At 39.8% G+C, this 15,497-nt stretch overlaps 1 long non-coding RNA gene across 3 annotated transcripts in view; it reads right to left on the reverse strand.

Moving 5' to 3' along the window:
• LOC146525477 (uncharacterized) overlaps positions 1 to 14,294 on the reverse strand; it is an 87,469-nt gene extending 73,175 nt beyond the window's left edge. For 2 of the 3 annotated variants that reach the window (XR_014873081.1, XR_014873079.1), the window contains exon 1: positions 13,883 to 14,294. This is a non-coding gene — a long non-coding RNA (uncharacterized LOC146525477). The remainder of the gene's footprint in view (positions 1 to 13,882) is intronic. The other variant, XR_014873078.1, reaches the window with a different exon arrangement.
• Positions 14,295 to 15,497: the final 1,203 nt, after the last annotated feature.

The following is a 15,497-nucleotide window of genomic DNA, read 5'->3' on the forward strand; positions in this document are numbered from 1 at the left end:
TTTTGTCATTTCCACAAAGTGGACTGGAATGAAATTAGAGGTCCCTGTAGCCTGTAATGAAATGTGGTGTCTTGTGACTCTAATGCAGTTTGTCATCATTTGGATATATTAATGCTCTTCTTCAACTTTCGTTTGATTGATGAAGGCTCCAGAAATAAAGACAAGCAAAAACATCACAGGACTCAAAGTGCACACTGCTGTCCAGTCTGCATTATGAATTTTAAGAGACAAAGTATGAGTTGAACAGCTAAAATTAAATTTATAAACAACTGACATCTTCTGTAACTTGCAGGTGAAATTAACTTTTAATAAAAACGATAACAGAATAGCTTTTGAGTTTGATTTTTTGATTTGTCATTGATTGGAGAAGAGTTATGGAGCAAAAAAAGAAAAAGAAAACAAAGACAGAATGTGAAGTCAATTATTGACTTATTATAGTTTGGAATTATATTAACTGAGACAGGCCAACATTTACATTAAGATTTGTTATTTTATGCACAATTCTATTGCATGAGATGCAAACATTTAATTATGCTTTTCTTTGTCCAACAAAAGACAAAACATGTTTTTCATTATAATTTGTAACCAAAGAGAGTAGTTGAATCTAATGAGTTTTTAGCTCTAGAGTAAAAATAGGACAACAAACTCTTTGTTGCTAGGAAAAAATACCTTTTTAATGTTTTGCTGTTGGAGACCAAACACAAGCAGTTGCTGTGCCCAACCTCTGGACAGCTATTTTCAATCACAAGGTGACAGGCACAGGTGGACATGTCCTGTCTCTAAACAATCATGGTTCAACTTGGGCTGGTGAAGCTTTGCAAATAATTGTTGTCTAATTTTTTAAACGCAAACAAATTGCCAGCACTTTGCAATCAATCTGAGTCAGTCTGCACCAAGAAGCTCAACTTGTCTCTGGTGCATCTTGTTGCAATAGGGGGCCCGACTCAACTGGTTGCTAATTGGTTTTTATTTTGGTTAAATTCCTACAATACAATTAAGGGTTGTTACTTTATTTGTGGTGGGATGTCCAAATTTGTGTTGAAAATCTGTGGTGGTTTGATGGAAACAGATTTGGTGCAGACAACAACAGATATGTAGTATATTTTTAAGTCTCGATATTATCACAGATTGCATGTAATTGCAACTCGATCCCATTCAATTCAAACTTATTGCAGATTGTCTCTTTGCACAGAACTGTCTTGTTGCTTTGAAGACAGCAACTTAGTTGTCTGTGCAGCAACCATTTCAAAGGTGAGATTGCAAATTTACGGCACATAAATTTGAAGTAATGTTGGACATGCCACGGTTTTCAACTGCTGTTTTCCTTAGTGTAAATGTAGATAACAAATAAAAAGGATCCCGATAAACAACATTGAACTTGTGATTTCATCAGCACCGATGTGACACAGGAAATGTGGGTATAAAAACTCAAAATCTATAAAAGCAAGGAGCAACGAGCATCCAGCGTAAAAATCTTCCAAAACAAACATGCGGTGGGACCTGCGTTGGTGACCTCTGTTGATTAAGAGAGCACCAGAAAATAGTGTCTATATTTTAAGCTTTGGATGAATGCAAAACACAAACAAAAACAAAGCAAAATTGAATTATTTATGTGATTGCTAGTAAATTCAACAATTCCCTTCTCAGTTGCCACAGTTTTAATTTACCACAGAACTATATGGGCTTTATCTTCCGAGGAAGCAGCTGGCAGGAACACTCTCTCCACTAGAGATGGGGTTCAAATGGACCGCTGGACAGCCCACTGGGACCAAGAAAGATAAAATACAGTTGAGCCACAATGGAGTACACAGCTACAAATCCCCAAGGCTGCAGTATCACTCGCATTTCTATTGCATTACCCTTCATTACAAAAACACCACCTCAGGGCAAAACTAGAAAATACACATTGTAAACTTTATCTGTGCCCACATCTTATATAATAGTTTGCATTAAGTAGCCCTCTGGTGGCAATAGGTTGATTTATTTCCACGGTGAGGCTTAAAAAAAACACACAAATAAAGCTTGGTGTGTCTAATTTTACTGTCGCCCTTCAAAGCTGCGAGCAGAAAGGGAGGTCATTACTGGGTGACGGGGGAGGCGTCGGTTAATCTGTGAATAATGTCAAGGGTGAGGGTGGAGTGATGTGTGAGGGTGGGGTATTTAGGTGGAGAGATGCTTAGATTGTGTTGTCTGGCAGCTCATCTATATTTTATGCTGCCACTCAGACAAATGAAACAGGAGCCACCCGGAACAAGGGGGGACCCTCTGACACTTCAAAGGGAAGTCCTATGGGTGGTTTCTTATTGAAGCTAGGCCTGTACCAACCCAGACCCACATACATAACCCCCTCAACACATGCTGGGAAGCTGCTGGGGCCTCATTAACCCTTAAACAGGCTTGTGAGGGGTGTGACGTTCACAGGACTAATTACCTATCCAACTGACTGAGAGAAGTGCGCCTGCCCCGTCACACAAACACAAACACACACCACTAAATGCTGGCGGAGTTTATGATAACAGAGATAGCGGTGGTAGATGCTCCTGAGTGTTTGCCCTAAATGAAAACCCTGATCCACTGTTTTTGGGGTTTTTTTGCGATGATTAGCAGTTTCAGAGCCTTACTCCCCCTCCCCCTTCATACCCTGTCATACAATAGCAGTATTTCATGATTAGTGAAATCTGACAGTGATAATGAGGAGAACGGAAAGATGAAAGGGGAGGAAAGAGAAGGGACACAGGATGAGAGAAAAAGAGGCACATATCAAAGAAGGGACTAATTGAGGTAACACAGCAAGCCAAATCCACATCCCGATTTGCATAAAACAGTGCAGCTTCATTTGGCCATCTCTAACGACGCTAATGTCTTAACAAATTAATTTTGCTAATTAGGCACGCCCAGTGGAGCTCACCAGCAGATTAAGCAGATTAAACAAACAGATGCTGATTACCCATGGGCGGGCTGAGAGGTGCTTTTCTCTGGGTATTGTCGCCATGTTTCCTTGTGACTTCTGCGGCACCTCACTCAATAATACAGGTTTATACACCATGACATGTATGATACAGCAGCTCTCTACAGGAATGAGGAGTATGTTCAGACCGAGTATTCGGTGCCAGCTGTCATGTACCGCACACATCTTGAGTCATAAAATCTTCAGGTGTCACAGTGCAGCTAAAATATACACAAAATAACTGAATCCAATAAGATTCCTCCTGTAGGGAGATATAAGCGTGGATGTTGGACCATTTTTTGACATAAATATTTAATTTAATGTAAGGCAAAAGTACTTGGCGGAGAGAGAGTGTGTGTGAGAGCAAGCAAGGCAGAGGAATTTTGAAAACAATGGTGGCGCAGTCATTTCTGCTCTCTGTTTAACTGGATATTATTGGACAATAAACTAAAACACAAGTCCTGTTGAACAGATTATGCAAATCTCGCTTTGCTTTGTTCTCTTTGAAATGTGTTCAGTTTCTTCCCATTGACACAAATTTAAATTTGACATCTTCACTGCACTTCTTTTGTGATTTTGTTTATTTTTGGTGCTTGTTTGCTGAACAAATTCCTCTTCTAATCATTTCCAATGTCTCCCAGAATGCCTCCTGCTAGGAAGTGGGAATTTGTTACATATAGTGTTCAAACAGGAACCACCAAAGACAATGTGTTATTTTGAAATTTTAAGGGAAGTGATCCAGATCTGCACCAGAGTTTAATGGGCTCTTCCACTGCACATGCTAAGCTTGGTACTTTTGCAAGTTTTCTGACAAACAAATGGACAAAAGGGTGCAAACCCACCCATTTATAAGGTCTGCTTAGCTTAACAATGTGTCTATTGCCCATGTGAAGAAAAAATAAATAAATGTTACTACTGGCGTAGAATACAAGGTGTATCCTGTCTCCTATAACAGCTGGTATAGACTCCAGTCCCCACCAACTTTAAGCTGGATAAGAAAACTGGTGCACGGATGGATAAATGTTTCAGGATATTTACATTATGTAGAAATCTACTTTTCACATTTCTGCATTTCTGCTTCTTTTCCACTTTCTAGTAGGCTTTTAATAAGAACAAACTAGAATAATCAAATAAATTTTGCGTTCACCTCAATTCATTTCTGTGTGTTGTCCAAACAACACAATGTAAGGAATATGGAGAGTAGATAAAATGCTGAATAAATTTGAATCAGTCTGGACTGTTGAGTTTTCATATTTTATATTCCCATATAAAGGCTGCCTGAATAAAAGAGTGGCTGCATGCTGAGTGCTGAGTATAATTTTGTTTAAAAATCTCTAAATTTCTCAGAACTTCTGTTTAAAATCTAAGGTTTTTTAGCTGCACTGAAAGTAAGTAGTGAAATGTGAATTTCTGTGCACCTAGATGGAAACATTTTTTCCCCACATTTACCACAGTTAATTGCTGCAGTATCGCACACTGTACATGTAATTGCCAACAACCTCATTCAGGCAAATTGATTGCAGGCTGATAGAAAGTTGCTTTGAAGACCTCAACTGATTACGAGGGGTTGCAGACTTGTTTCTGAAGCAGTGATATGAAAGGCAACGAGATTGCAATTGTGTCTATGTGTCTATGTAACTAGCTTCTTGTACTAGAATTCCAAAGGAATAACTATAGTATAATCCATCTATCCATCCATCCATTTATTTGGTGGAGCCTATGCCAGCTGTCACATGGTCATCTGTCTATCACAGAGCTATAATACATGAAAGCTGGAAAATGTCCTCTCTGACTTAGACTTTCGTATTTGCGATGATACAAATCATCATACAAATGTTATGAGGGTTTCATCTCACCAATATTTGCTAATCTCTGTGTGCCTCTAACTCTTGTACATTTTCTATTTTAGACAATACACATAAGATGGAAAGACATGGTCAGGTGCTTGACAAAAAAGTTGTAAATAACAGGCAGAGCACGTCTGGTTCCAATCCACAGAGTTATTAATTCTCAGCAGTCTCCATGCAACAAACACATTCAACAAAACTGAACTCTGAGTGTTTGCCCCTTTGCCTCTAACTGTCAAAACAACACACTTTACCTTCACCAGCATATTTTTACTCAGTGGCAGCCTGAGAGGAATGAAGTGCAGCTCGCAGGTGTAAAAAAGAAACTAAAAAGAGAAAAAAAAATCTCCATCACACATCAAAACTTATATCATTTTTCTGAGAATTTGAGCATAACATGTTCAGCATGATGATTTCTGAGCAATTGAGGGATTGTTATCTCCGCTGTCTTTTCTCCAAATTTTTATCCTCACCCTCACTGCTAGGTCCCAGCTCAAGTATCCCTGCACCAGTCCCCTGGTGGTGTGTTGTGTGACAGCTGCTGCCCTCTTTGGCAATGGTGAAATGAATAGATTATGAGCAGTAATTAGGTATACAGCAAAATCAATGTGCTCTGGGGCAAGACCTGGGGGTGGGGTAGGATGTAGGGGTGTAGGGCAGAAGGCTGTGTGAGGGAGAGAGAGGGGGAGGAAGGAAGTAGCAGGGGGTGTCAGTGAGAAGCAATAGATGGGTAGAGAAAGGAGGGGTGAAGCATGCAAGGCAATGGGTTTGTCTGCTGTTCACAGAAGGTTTGTCAAAGAATATATGTTACCAAATACTGGGCATACTGGCAACATTGTAGTCACTACGTGGATTTGCAAGGTTTTTGCAAAGAGTAAAAAAAAACCCAAATTCAAATGTAAACAACAGGGGCAATTTATTATTAAAGTGAATAAACAAAGATGATAAAGATAAAATTAATTTACAGACATAAATGGGATTCTACTAAACCACACAGAGAAAAAGTCATGTAACTGAAGGAGACTACAGAGTTTTTTTTCCAAATGTTAAAACAAGAGCAAGACTGAAATTTGTGATATTGTCTTGAGAACATCAAAATAATGTCCCCCAGTTTTCCCCATTTCAATTTGATACGTATTTCTGAAGACATGAACAATTTATCCATTTTTGACACATGTGACAATGGAAAGTCCTTCCCCCAAAATTCCTGACTCATGATGTGGATCAATACTGACTCAAATATTCATCACTTGATAAGCAGGAGGGGCTAGTAAAATCTCGACAACTTTCATGCATATCTACCCATCAGTCTTCCAATAACAAGAACACAGTGGTATGTGGTTAGCACCATTACCTCACAACAATAAGGTCCTGGGTTTAAATCCACTGGTTGGTTGGGGTCTTTCTCTATGCTGGTTCTCTTCGGTTATTCTGACTTTCTTCCAAAGACATGCGTGTTAGATTAACTGGTCTAAATTGGCCATTAGTGTGAAATGTTATCTGTGTCTCTCTGTCAATCCTTCAGTAGATGGGTGGCCTGTCCAGGGTATACCCAACCTCTGACCCTTTGACTGACTGCTATTTGGCTTCACCCTACCTGTTGGATAAGTGGGAGAAAGAGGATGGATGGGCCATCAATAGCAGAGGTAACAGTAATATCAAGTACCCTCCAAAGAAATAGTAAATCAGTTTTTAACACTAATGAATATTTTTGTGACTCCTGGTTATATAACATGTAGCCCAATAAAGAAAACTCAGCTCTATGCTAGTGTTACACAAAACCAGAACCATTATCTTTAGTCATACTGAACTGTGCTCATTGCAAAAATGTTCGAACTCACACTACAACACTGTCAAATTGGAAGTCATTTTGGTCAACTGGTTAAAGATCCTTCCTTTCAAACAACCTGCACAGCCAACAGTTTTTAAGAAGTGCAACTGTCAGCCCAGTTAAGGGGTTAAACACAGCCTGCCAGTCTGTTCAGACTGACTAAAATCCACTTTCATTACTAAACCTGACTTAGATATAATAATATTGCCTATAAAATCCAAAATTTCTCTGTATATCAAGGGTGGAGTGCTGTAAAATGTCAAAAATGTCTTTGTTTAGCAGACTACAGTCCATCACTAAGAGAACCATAGCCAAAACTACAAATATGCAAATTAGAATAAATTGGAAATACTTAAATGATTTTTTTATAGAAACTTTACAACCCTGAGGTGTGAAATATAACAGTTCTTCTTGTGCATGTCCACTTACATCTCGTCATAAAGAGTGAAATAAAAACTTTAAAGCCGGGTGTTTTTAAAGGAACAGCAAAAGAAAAGGAACATGATGCATAAAGAAGGAGGTTGGGATAAGAAAGAGGTGGTGGTGTAGGATGGTGCTATACTCTCCAAACCCTAAATATGTCCTCCAGTAATGTATCTTACTCCTTTTTAGTGGCAGAGGGCTGAATGACCTGCCTGTGATCTTCTCCATAATTAACATATGCTTGTTAGTCAAGGTTGGTTGGAAGCTCTACGACCCATACAATCACACACACACACACACACACACACACACACACACACACACACACACACACACACACACACACACACACACACACACACACACACACACCAGAATAAAGCTCTGCTTCTCACTTAGAGGCAAATGAGGCAGGCACTGTGAGTTGTAAAACACCAAGCAAAAGAATAACAGCCATAAAGGCTCAGTTTACAAAGTAATCACGGTGTGTCAATCACTTTTAAGGACATTATCTTACATGTTAATTTCTGCAGTCTCTTTCATTTTTTTTGAGTTCAAATAACACTTATCAGCGTCAGTGCCAAGGGTAAGTCTGATCAAATTTGCTCTGAAAATGACTCCAGACCACTTTAATAGGGTTATGAATATGAAGTGCTGATAGCGCATGTGTGGTATTTGTCCAATCTCTCCCAACCTCATTTGGACATAATGAAGACATGCCCCTACTTCTGATTATCCCCTCAATTTCCCAGGGCTCTTGACCTCTCAGTAAGAAGATAAATAGAATCTGTTTAACCTATCAGGATAACTGATGAGAATCACTGTGTATATAAGCTGAGTTATGCCAATTTATTCACCAATAGAAAATCCAAGACTTTATTTTTTTTTACATGATTATCACATTATCAAGTGTCTCTGCAGCTAGAGGCCTTTCTGTTAAATGTGAATTGAATGATTACTGACTTTGCTCAAGATCAAATCCAATATTTAGCATTTTTTATCTATCTATCTATCTATCTATCTATCTATCTATCTATCTATCTATCTATCTATCTATCTATCTATCTATCTATCTATCTATCTATCTATCTATCTATCTATCTATCTATCGTGGAACAAGTATCATATTAAGATGACAGAAAGGCCGAGTGCTGAGTTATTGGTTGATGCTAGCAACCTCAGGTAGCATAGTCCATAGACTATATAGATGCTCTACATGGAGCGACATACCTGCTAATTAGTGCCAAATGAAAAATGAAGCCACTGTGCCTCCCTTCCTTTTAGTGCCTTATAGTGGCAAGCTCCAAAAGTGAGTCAATTCCCATAGCCTGTCATGTTAAAATGCCCAGTGTTACATCAATAAAAAGCATGTTTATAATCTAGTCGGGGGTGGAGGTTTATAACCAATCTATCTGCGTGCCGGGGTTATGGGCATAGCTGTTTTTATTGACATGAGCCCAGACACAGGCAGCTTAAACATCTGCTAGGCCTCACTTCTGCTAACTGGAGTCACTAAGCTACCACCCCTGTGCTAGACAGTTGGTCTCAAGGGCCGGTGTCCTGCAAGTTTTAGATGTGTCTATGATCCAACACAGCTGATTTAAATGGCTAAATTACCTCCTCAGCATGTCATGAAGTTCTCCAGAGGCCTAGTAAGGAATTAATCATTTGATTCAGGCGTGTTGACCCAGGGTGAAATCTAAAACCTGCAGGACACCGACCCTTGAGGCCTGGAGTTTCCCCACCCCTGGTCTAGCATGGTGGTGGAGTGGTGACGATTTGTGCTTCCTTTGCAGCCACAGGACCTGGGCACCTAGCTGTCACCCAGCGAGTCCAGACCTCAGTCCAATTCAGATGCTTTATGAGAGCTGTTCAGAAACAGACGCTTGTAAACCTCAATGAACGGAAACAACACTGTAAAGAAGAGTGGGTCAAAACTCTTCCACACTGATGTGAGAGACTGAAAAATTCAAACGGCAAACTATTACTTTTAGTTATTGCTACTAAAGGTTGTTTTACAAGTCAATGGATGGTGGAGTGTATTTAGTTTTTCACAAGGCTGCAGGTAGTCTTATGAAAATGTTCTTTTTCTCATTATTGCATCTATGCATTTACTTTGTAGTTTTTTATGTTTCAAAGGTGTTTCTCAACACATGAGGGAGTTTTAGTTGCAGAGAGATGTAAAGTCATCCATCTTGTGCATGAATATAATATAGTGATATGAAGTTAACTACTGTATGATGAGTGATTATTCATGTTACAATACGATAAATAAAGGCATTTTATATATGAATAATCTGGTATCTGCCCTGAACCAATTGGTTGACCTCTACTTTCAAACCCCAGCTTACTTCAAATGCTACACCTTACTCATGAAAAAGCGCAGATGAAAGAGTAAATGTTGCCATGGGTCAGAAAGAGGAAAACAAGAGGGAATAAACAGAGAAAAAGGAAGGAAAATGTTAACATCCATGTGTGGTTCTGCAGCCACAAGCGCAATTGTACTGTATGCATGTTTATATGCGTGTGCATGGGGTGGGGTGGGGGGTGTTGAGTGCTGTCTGGTTATGTAGAGGTGTCTCGTCTCTATGTATGTGTGTGTGTGTGTGTGTGTGTGCATTTGCTCTCAGAGCATCTCAGTGACATCAAAGCACTGTGCAAACTGAGCCCCTGGCAGCTCTTTAGAATCCCATCTCCCCTCTCTGTTTAAAGCAGGCTAGAGAGAAAAGACCCAAACTAATAAAAGAGGTGTTATTCAAAAGAGGAATAGACTGCTCAAATGTGTGTCATGTTTGTGTGTGCGCGTGGCTCAGAGAGGCAGAGAGGAGGAAGAAATATATGGAAAAGAGAGGAAAAGGGGTGTAAAAAGACAGAGGGATAACAGAGATAAATAGCAAAGTGAGGGTTATAGAGAGGAAAGGATAGAGGGCACAGGGAGTAAATAGAGGAAAAAACACAAAAGAAAAGAAGTCAGTATTTTCACAAAGCCTTGCTCTTTTTGCACTGCTCTTCATAGCTCATTTCTCCTTGTGATACTGACACAAAAGGTGAAGTGACTGTTTGTATAATCAAACAAAGCACATGCCCAAAACTGTACATTTTACAGGCTTTGTTCATGCCAAAGGTTGTACTGTGAGCTGAAAGCAATGGTTTTGTGCTTATAGAGAGAATAAAGAGAAGAAAGACAAAAAAAAAGAAAAAGAATTTCTTCTGATTTTTAGGTTTAATATCCAAAACATCTCAGGGAAATCAAGTGCATTCCTTCACTGAGTGCAGTATCACCAGTTCCTGTTGGTTGGTGTCTTTATCATTTAACCTTTCTTTTAATGGCTGCCAATCATTTGCATAACCTTGCACGAGTTTCCTGAAGAAAAAAAAAAGAGCTGAGCATGTTCTCTTTTCTTCTTTTAGCAGCTCTCTGACTCAAGAGGCAGTGAGCGAGAAATCGAAAGCTTGAGACAGAGGATGGAGTGCAGAGGGAGGAAAGCCCACTTCAATTGATGTTGTAAAATAAAATACTTTGTAAAAGGCGAATAAATGCTGCAGTGAGTGGAAGATTCATGCGCTCAAATAAACTGGGGCTTTTGAATTTTTAATTAGAGCAGCCCTAATTATGGCCATCAGACGGCACTTCTAAACACACTCACTGCACTTTCTCCCCATTGCTCTTTTCCCCCAGCCTCTCCAGTTTGGCTTTGGACGAGGCCTCAGTCCGGGTGTATTTTTCCATGCCATTAATATTTGATGAAAATGGGCCAGGCTGCATCAGCTGCTCATCGCCACTAAGAACATGGCCTCCATTATGAGCCCTGTGCTTCCTCTCAGCCGCGTACATTAGCAAGATGACAGAACGCAACAGCACGCACAGACGGATGTGAGGCACGGATGCGTGTACGCACACGTGTTAGAATATCGGTTGTGTGTGCGAGTGTGTGCATGTGTGTGAGTGCGAGCTCGTCAGCCATCCCTGTCGATTGATGCTATTAGATGTTGAGAAACAGTTGGGTGTGAGCTATAATTGAGCTGACACTAATAATGAAAGCAGATACTGTCTGGAAGCCCTTGGCAATATGCTAAAGATATTGATGCCCCTAATAATTCAGGGGCTTGACAGAGTGAAGGAGAAATCTTTTTTTCTCTTTCAGATCTTGCCCAGGAAGCAGGGAAATAAGATTTAAAATGGCCCTAAAATGCATTGAAGATCCATCTTTTCCAAGCTTTTTTCTGCTCTCGTATTTAGTCGTTATGAATCACTGACAAATGCACAAGGAAGTTCAGACTGTATAGATTACAGCATGATGGAGTTTGTGGGAAAATTTTATTGATGCCATATTGTATTGTAGTTAGCTGGATATGGTGATTTTTGGATTTTAAAGGGCTGGTTTTTGGCCTTGTTGCACACACACATGCACACGCGCGCAGGCAAACATGTGTGCACACATGCATGCACACTTGTTTCCATGTATCACTCACTGGGGAATGTAGGAAGCCAATGTTAGGGATTGTAAGTTTGCGTTGAGCTAGTCAAGGACCTCCATAATGACCAACTCAACCTTGTGATTCGTGTCTGAGAGCCAGGTCCCTGGGGGAGATATGAGAATATGTGTGTTTTTGTGGTGTGTGTATGTGTGTGTGCTGGCAGGGCATAACCTAAAACACAGTCATGTTAAAAAAAAGGGTAAGAAGTGCAGTGGATAAAAAGACCAAAGCAAGTAGTGATAGATTTATGAGTCTGACATGTCATAATGTCATATTGATGCATTAATGTTAGTGTCATATCTTTAAAAATAATGGATAGGAAACAAACTGCTTTTTGATGGTTTTATAGTTTAAATTATCATTACCTTATATATAAATGACTAAAACGAATTGCATTTCTTTCCTTAACTGAAACACACAAAATCCTCATCTTGCCTTTTCTTCTTATGACTTTTCTGGACTTTTAATTTAAATTATTCACAGCCACAGTCGTGCACTTTGGTCAAACCACGAATGCTCCTAAAACACGAAGTGAATGATTGGCAAGTTCCATTTGATGGGACTGAAATGGGCAACTTTGAGTTGAAATTCAGTGGTGATGCCAAATGGAAAGAGACTGGGGTAAGTAGAGTAGAAAACACCTGTCATCTCCAGCTCCCAGTCTTCTTGACTAACATCAAATTTTAATTTTTCTCTCCGAGCTGCGGCTGAAAGGTTGTTACGCTCCTGCTGCACAAGCGCTCGTCTCCCAGAGTTTGTAGGTTATAAGGCTAATGCAAACAAGGTAAAGAAATATGACGTGAGGTGAACGTGTGGCTGCGTAAAACACAGAGAAAGAGAGGGGGAAAAAAAACCTTTACCCTGTACGTCTGTTTTCTTGATGACTACACGTGCTATTGAAATGAACTGTACATTTGTGAATACCGTATCCATCTGTTACATACTAATAGACCCAACATTATTAAAATAAATTCCCACTCTTCCCTGAATTATCGTCTATTGAGCTAAACTGTATCTCACCATGTAAAAATAAAAATCCTATCTGGGGAAATACACAACACAATTACTTCAAAGGCTTCCCCCAAAAGCACAACACAAAGCTGCATAAAAGCAGGACCCCAAACAACTCTAAACGGTTTCAGTCCCAACATGGTGGCTGTAATATTTCTTAATTGGATGATGGAAATCACACGGGCCTTTTGTTTAGCTCCGTGCACCGGGAACACACCACACGCCATCATCTATGACTCTCCCTTGCTCCATCTTTCTCATTTGCATATTCAGTGAGATATCAATTATTTATCCCTCGCCACAATGACTTGCTGCATTAGTATGTGTCTCCACACTGTATAACATAGCAGTATATGCATTATTCTGAATAATGTGACGAGTGGAATAAATCAGTATGTAAAAATGCCAAATAACAGCAGGATACTGTGAAAATACAGACTTATATACAATTATTATTATTATATAAACATATTATAATTTATTAAATTATGTTAGGAATTATATATAAAGAGAATTTGTGTTGATTCATAGTTACTGCATAATTACTTGATAAAAACACATAAACAATATTATCACAATTTAATTACATAAATATATTAATTGTATAAATATATAAATTCATTGTTTTCCACTATGTTTAAGCCAAAATAAATAAATGTAACAGTGAAAGAGAATGATAAAAACATATTCAAAGATTTTCTTTTATTAATCACTTTTTGCCTTTGTGCACACACACACACACACACACACACACACACACACACACACACACACACACACACACCTACCCGAACACACACATGCATTCCTTTACAACTGAATTGCTCTCCCTTAGCATGTGTTATTTGCATGTTTATATTAGGTGAGAATAGGACACAATATTTGAAAAGCTTTTAAACAATAACTCCGTTACCCCATGAGACACATTTCCATTTACACGCCTTTGCCCCTGTGAGGTGTTTTTCCCATCCCATTGCTGTTATTACTGCAGGAAAACAATGTGATCGCTAATCAGGATATTATTTCATCAGTGAGAAGCAGCTCACTATTACAGCTGCACCTCAACCAACAATGACCTGAGGAAAAAAAAAAATCATGGCCTCGCCAGCCAATACTCTTTCTCCTTCAAGCCAGCTCCAACACAGACACACGCACGTATACCCACGCAAGAAACACACACACGCATACACACACACACACACACACACACACACACACACACACACACACACACACACACACACACACACACACACACACACACACACACACACATACACAGACTCTCTCACAAACAGAGCAACACACCATCGCCCGTTGCACAGAATAGATGACCACACTTACTTTAAATGTCCCGTGAAGGAAAGTTTTCAGATTTTTTTCTTCTCTCCTCCACCTCCCTCAGACCAACTCCGCTCTTAGTGCTTCGACAAAGATGCGAGAGGGGCTCAGAGAAAGTGTACCCGCCATCGGCACCCATCTGTTAGCCTCTCTTAACAGATATCTATAGCTAAAAAAGCAGGTGGCTCCCTATCATTTTATGCATTTTCTGCCTGTATGGTCTTCTACCTTGCACGGATGCAGACTGTGCTCTCTGCATCTGGTTGCACAAGCACAATCAATATGGAAGGGGAGAGCTATTTTATGATTGGAGAAGTTGTTGTGTTTTTGGTGGTGAAATTCATTATTTAGTATCTGAACCTTCAGCAATTCAGTATCATTTATTCATAAAGTCCCTTTTTGCCAGGAGGAAATGGATACAGCTGCAGCAACCGAGAGAGAGAGAGTGAGAGAGAGCGAGAAAGAGAGTGAGAGAGAGAGAGAGAGAGAGGGAGGGAGGGAGGGAGAGAAGTAAAAGAAGAGAACGATGGGGAGAGATGAAGAGAAAGAACATGTGGGGTGTGTGAGCAGGGGAGGTGGATGGATTGATGATATTGATCAGGCACCTCTTGAAATAAAGGCATAGGGGCTTTATTTTTTCAAGCTCTGATGATTGACAGATAAAGAAAGGAGAAGGCTGGGAGGAGGAGTGGGCCTTGAACATCACATGCCGGCACTGAGCGATTAAAGGAGCTCTTCTGACAAGCACAGCGAGGCAGGCTCAAGCACACTACAGAGGCAGAAGGATGGATTGTGAGGAATCACTCGAAATGATGTTTGTTTACTTTGCAAAAACACAGGAAAAAGAAGGCAGAGGGGGAGAGTTGTTAAGTGGTGAGGTTCTGTGGATGTGTGTGTGCGTGCAAAACAGCTTGCTTTGTAAATTTGTTTCTCAGAAGCTGCAGCTATGGACCGTACAAATGCTGACTAATGTCGAGGCTTCTGCACCATTCTTTGAAAAAGAAAAAAAGAGAAAAAAAACACAACAGCTGCAATAAAGGCGCCATTTAAAAAAAAAATAACACTGCACTCTGTGAAAGTCTGAATCTACAGTGTGTAGTGTATAGAACAGCATGGAGAAGAGATGTATGAAATCATTTAGCACATGGTGTTTTCCGTGGCTTTTTCTGACAGGGAAATCTTTCTACACCCGCAGCAAAGGGGGGGGGGGGGGGGGTGTTTCATTGTCTGTTTTGTATTCTGTTCAAAATAAAAGCAATTTGAGAATCATTCCGGGTCTTGAATTATTTAGATTCAACTTAGTGCAACGCTCGCACCAGAAATTGCTGAGATCCATCTCAGTCAGGCAGTAAAGAATGAGATACACCTGTAGCTGCCATGGCCTTTGGCTTCAGAGCTGCCATTGGCTGCCCTGACTTCCTGTTTTGTAGGTTGTTTGTGTCTCTTTGAATGTTAAAATAATGTTAAACTTCTGTTTTTTCTAAAGGCAATTTTAAGGCTCTCAAACTGAAAAAGGTGTGGCATTTTGCTGATAACAAATAAATCTCACACAACATAGTTGAAGTACTGTATTGATAGAATAAAAAAAACTGCTAATAAAACTAAAAAGATGACATCC

This window comes from Neolamprologus multifasciatus, chromosome 1, assembly GCF_963576455.1.
Source record: "Neolamprologus multifasciatus chromosome 1, fNeoMul1.2, whole genome shotgun sequence".
NCBI lineage: Eukaryota > Metazoa > Chordata > Actinopteri > Cichliformes > Cichlidae > Neolamprologus > Neolamprologus multifasciatus.